This window comes from Humulus lupulus, chromosome X, assembly GCF_963169125.1.
Source record: "Humulus lupulus chromosome X, drHumLupu1.1, whole genome shotgun sequence".
Classification (NCBI taxonomy): Eukaryota; Viridiplantae; Streptophyta; class Magnoliopsida; order Rosales; family Cannabaceae; genus Humulus; species Humulus lupulus.
This window is the reverse complement of record NC_084802.1, coordinates 123286084-123292083: the sequence shown is the minus strand read 5'-3', so window position 1 is coordinate 123292083 and position 6000 is coordinate 123286084.

The window sequence follows — 6000 nt, the reverse complement described above, 5'->3', positions numbered from 1 at the left end:
AAATTTTTTTGGTGCATTTGGGGATGTTTTGAGACAAGTTTTGGATAGAAAATTCAGAGGCATTGACGATGCGTCGCCTCTAGGAGGTGACACGTAGGCAACACATCACTTGTTTGTGAAATAAGCACCTAGGCAACGTGTCACCTAGTACTAGGCGATGCGTCACCTGGTGCCAGTGACGTGTCCCTTGGTCGTCCGTACGAATCTGTACAACGATGTGTTTTGGTTCCAAAATTCAAATTAAAATGTTATAATCTCATTTGTTGAGTCTAATGAGGTTCCTATGCTATTTAAATGGTTAATTTGAGTTAATTGGTGAATTTATCACTTTCCTCCCTCTCTCTGTAAAACTTTTTCTCTCTCTCTAGCTCTCAAGATTACTAGTTTTCTCCAAGATCTTCATCAAGAAAGCTTGACTTGCATGAAGATCCAAGACTTGTAAATCCCAATCTCATTCCATTGTAGTAGCTTCAAGCAATCTCAAAGAGGAGGCTAGGAATAGAGATTTTTGGACAACAAATCTTCATTTGTGTCAAGCATTGTTACATTTTGTGATTCACACATATACTTATGATTTTATGTGACAAAGGTCTATTCTTTGTCTTGATCTAATTTGTAATTAAAGGTTTATAAATTCATATTATTAGGTAACCATTTGGTACCCTGTGTTTTTCTAAAGTATCATTTTGGTACCCTGTGTTTACAATAATGCTCATTTGGTACACTGTATTTTGAAATCGTACAAATTTGGTACCTTGTATTTTGAAATCGTTCATATTTCGTACACTAAACTCAAATTTAATTAATAAAATTTGGCTAACTTAATCAAACTGCTCTCAATTATATGAGTTCCAAATTCAAATTTAATTACTTAATTACATATAACTGATAACAGCCTGATCATATTGATAAAATTTTATTTATCAAATTTGAGTCTAGGGTACCAAATGGGTATGATCTTTGAGAATATTTTATATTGTGATGAAAACTCCCAAGAACCCAAAGGTGTTGGAGAATCTAGTAAAGAGAAAGATCCAAAGGTTGATGAGCAACCAATATTGCCTTGGAGAAGTCAAAGGCTTAAAGAGTTGGGATCAATTGAGAAATGTTCTCAAGTAGAGATACTCTACGGTAAACATGAAGAAGTCACATGGAAATTTCCTGTGATTCTTTAAGTTGAGGATGATCCCAAAACCTACCAAGAAGTAATTTCTTTGAGAGACTATGCTTTTTTTTTTTTGGAAGGAGGCAATAAATGATGAGATGAATTCAATTCTGTCAAACCATACATGAGAATTTATATACCTTCCACAAGGTTCAAAACCAATTGGGTCCAAGTGGGTATTTCAGAGGAAATATCACACCGATGGCACATAAAAACCTCTAAAAGCTAGATGAGTAGCTAAAGAGTTTAAACAAAAGGAAGGAATCAATTGTTTTAACACATATGCACCACTTACTAGGACAACCACACTAAGATTTTTATCCTTATCATCAATATATAACCTTTATGTTCATCAAATGGATGTAAAAATAACATTCCTAAATAGAGATCTTAATGAGGAGATCTATATGGAACAACTGAAGGGTTTTGTTCTAAGGAAAAATGAACATAAATGGTGTAGGCTTCTTAAATAATTGTATGGATTAAAAAGCACCGAAACAATAACATGAGAAATTTGATAAAGCTATTGTTTTGGATGGGTGTAGACAAGTACTTATACTCTAAGACTTGTGATGGCTATATCATCTTGGTGTGTTTATATATTGTTGATTGTTGATTTTGAATAATGAGATGAGAGGCATAATAGAAACAAAGAGGTTTCTATTTTCCACTTGCTAGATGAAGGACCTTAGAGAGGTCGGTACCTTTTTGGGATAAAAGTGAGAAGAAAGAGTGGGGGTTATGCCTTAAGTCCAGCTCACTTTCTTGAGAAAGTGCTTGACAAGTTTAGTTATCTCAAAATCAAAGAGGCGAATACACCATTTGATTCAAGCATAAAGCTTGAAAAAAGCAGTGGTAGAGTGGTGGCTCAATTTAAATATGCAAGTACATTAGGAGTCTAATGTACCACATATGAAGTTAGTAAACTAAGTAGGTTTACTAGCAATCCAAGTATCAAACAATGAAAGGAAATTGAGAGAGTTCTAGGGTACCAAGAGAGGACCAAGAAGCTAGACCTCCAATGCTCAAAGTTTTCTAAGATACTTGAGGATAATCCGATGCAAGTTGGATATCTAGTGTAGGAGACAATCTCTCCACCATCGGTTGGGTGTGTAAGCTCAAAGGAGGAGCAGTTTCTTAGGGCCCAAAGAAACAAACATATATTACACTCAAGCATGGAGAATGAGTTTATAGCTCTAGTGATAAATGGAAAATAGGACAATTGGCTTAGGGATTTCATGAGGAATGTTCCAATGGTGATAGTCGAGCCACATTAGCTACAGCCTACAAAGGTATATACTATGAGAAATTATAGACATATAAGTCTAAGCCATGGATATGTGATATAATTTATTCAAAGAGGGAATCATATGTGAGAACTTAACGGATTCGTTTACCAAACCTCAGATGAGAAATTTTGTTAGTTCTACAAATTGAGGGATGAGACTAAAACACCTTGAAAAATAGATTCCCCAATGATGACAACCCAACTCAAAGCTTGTATACATCAAGTGTAGAGTTTAATGGGTAAGAACAAGTAATTGATAAGGGAATAGTTTAAACATTAACGACTTAAAAGTCCCATCTAGGATGAGTTAATGTTGGTTGCTATCAGATATGAGGGTTAAGCCATAGGATTTTAATGAAATTCAGTTGAAGAGAAGCAAAAATCTCTAAAGGTAGCAAATATGGTGTAAGAATTTCACCTATATTAACCTAAAGGTGGAGCCACCTCTCAAGAGAGTAGGAGTTTTCTCTCCGAATGGTTCATGAATGGATAAGCACAAGGCCATACAAAGTGTTGAGCGAGCAAAGTGGGAAATACATGAGTATTCGGGTAGATGTGTGTGAGATACTATCAATTTTATCACTAGGAATAATACCTTAGCATTTCGATAAAGCTTTGTAGTATTTTCACTAAGATAAAGTTCAAACCCAAAAGGTACATTATTTTATGCACCAATATCGTTCGGGCCAGAGGACTAACGATGCATTTAGCCAAGTGGGGGATTGTTATGATTGGTTAAATACATAGTGAAATTGGTTAGGTACGAAGATGTGCTAAAACAATAATTGTTTCACTAAAGTCAACATGTGAGATTTGACTTGTGGTATAGGCATTTATAAATCATCTTTTTGGGTCCAAAGTGTTTCTTTGGAGTATATGAGAGTACCCAAAACGTTTGGAAGCATTTGAGAATGTTTTGAGACAAGTTTTGGAGCACCAAGTCAGAGGCATCGGTGATGCATTGCTTGAAATAAGCACCCAAGCAATGTGTCGCCTGGTACTAGGTGACGCATCGCGCCAGGCGATGTGTTTCCTGGGTTGTCCATACAAATCCATACAATGACGTGGTTTGACTCCAAAGTTCAAATTAAACTGCTCTAATCTCATTGGTTGAGTCTAATAAGGTTCCTATAGTGTTCATTTGGGTTAATTGGTAAATTGATCACTCACCTCTCTCTCTCTCTCTAGCTCTCAAGATTACTAGTTTTCTCCAAGATCTTCATCGAGAAAGTTTGACTTGCATGAAGATTCAAGGCTTGTAAATCCCAATCTCATTCCGTTGTAGTAGCTTTAAGCAATCTCAAAGGGGAGGCTAGGAATATAGATTTTTGGACAACAAATCTTCATCTGTGTCAAGCCTTGTTACATTTTGTGATTCACACATAGACTTATGATTTTATGTATCTTGGTTTTCTCTCCACAAAGGTCTATTCTTTTTCTTGATCTAATTTGTGTTATTCTATTATTAAATCCATGGTCGTATTGTGATTAAATGTTTATAAATTCATGTTATAATTATTTAATTACTTATTCTTTAATTATCAAGAATTGCAATTATACTTTGAATATGTTTATTTAATTATCAAGATTTGCATTCATACTTTGAATATGATTATTTTAATCATCAAGATTTTCATTCATACATTGAATAAGGTTCTTGATTAGATTCTAGGGTTTGAAATATTGAATTAATTCCTATTATTCATTGTTTGATTAGAAAGTTTAAGCCATAAATCTCCAACATTCGAGAGAGCACTCTTTCTGGAAGGAGGCAATAAATGATGAGATAGATTCAATTATGTCAAACCAAACATGAGAATTGCTAGACCTTCCACAAGGTTCAAAACCAATTGGGTGCAAGTGGGTATTTTAGAGAAAATATCACATTGATGGCACCTTACAAACCTTCAAGGCTAGATTCGTAGCCAAAGGGTATAGACAAAAGGAAAGAATCTATTATTTTGACACATATGCACCGGTTGCTTAGACAACCTCAATAATAGTTTTATTTTCCTTATCATCAATAAATAACCTTTATGCTCATTAAATGGATGTCAAAACGACATTCCTAAATGGAAATCTCGATGATGAGATCTATATGGAACAACTGGAGGGTTTTGTTCTAAGGAGAAATGAACATAAAGTGTGTAGGCTTGTTAAATCATTGTATTGATTAAAACAAGCACCAAAACAATGACAAGTAAAGTTTGATAAAGGTATTGTTTTGCATGGGTTTAGACACAATAATGCAGACAAGTGCTTATATTCTAAGAACTTGAACAAACTAAACAAGAACTAAAACAAACAAAAACACAACACAACACAAGCTAAACAAGTCACAAAAATGCAATCTACCCCCCAAATTTATTAAGCACATTGTCCTCAATGGGGTTAAGAAACTACACAACAAAAGACAAAATAATAATATAATAAAGAAAATATCAAGAAAAACTCCCTAAAAATTAAGCATCGTCAAAAGCATCCTCAGCATATGCAAATTCATTGGTGTTTTGTGTAGCGACATTAATTGGAGGTGGATCTCATAGAACAAAACCTAAGCAAGAAAAACACAAAGTTAAAAATTTAAAAATAAATAAAATGCAATACTTTTTTTCTCATTTTTTTAAACATGAAACTAAAACATAAATAATTTTTTTAAAGTAAAATGCTCGAGTTGCCTCCCAAGAAGCTCCTTATTTATAGTCATGGCTTGACTCTCTCTGTTCTTCATGGCTCACCGAGAATTATGGAAGAGACATTACGATCAATGTCACCTCCCATGTACAATTTAAGCCTCTACCCATCAACTTTAAAAGTGCGTCTCCTCTGTAAATCATTAACTTCAACGGAACCATATGGAAAGACTTCCACAACTCAAAATAGACTCGACCATCTTAATTTTAACTTTCTGGGATATAACTTAAGCCTTGAATTATTAAGTAAAATTGTTTGGACGACTCAAGTAATTTTTCAACGATCTTTTGGTCATGCCATTTCTTGGTCTTCTCCTCATAAATTCGAGAGTTTTCATAAGCTCTCAGGTGAAACTAATCTAACTCATTCAATTGAAGAAGTCGCTTTTCTCCAGCTGCCACGAAGTCAAAATTCAACTTCTTAATTGCCCAAAATTCTTTTTGCTCCAACTCAATGGGAAAATGGCAAGCTTTGCCATAGACTATTGATATGGAGATAGGCCTATTGGAGTTCTATAGGCCATATTATATGCCCAAAGATTATCATCTAGCTTCTTAGGCCAATCTTTTATTGTTGAGTTCACCGTCTTCTCTCGAATTTTCTTGACTTCTCTATTAGATACTTCAACTTGCCCATTTGTTTGAGGATGATAAGCAAGAACGACCTTGTGATGAACTCCATATGTAGCATCCCAAAACTCCTAATATGATTAAGTACTTTGATTAGCGTGTAGGGAGGGCACTTGGGGTAATTATGAGATTTATATGACTATATGATTGACTATGCATGATTATGTGTTTAAAAACCCATTTTTCTAAAAAAAAGGGGCATTTTCGTAATTTTGACACGTTGA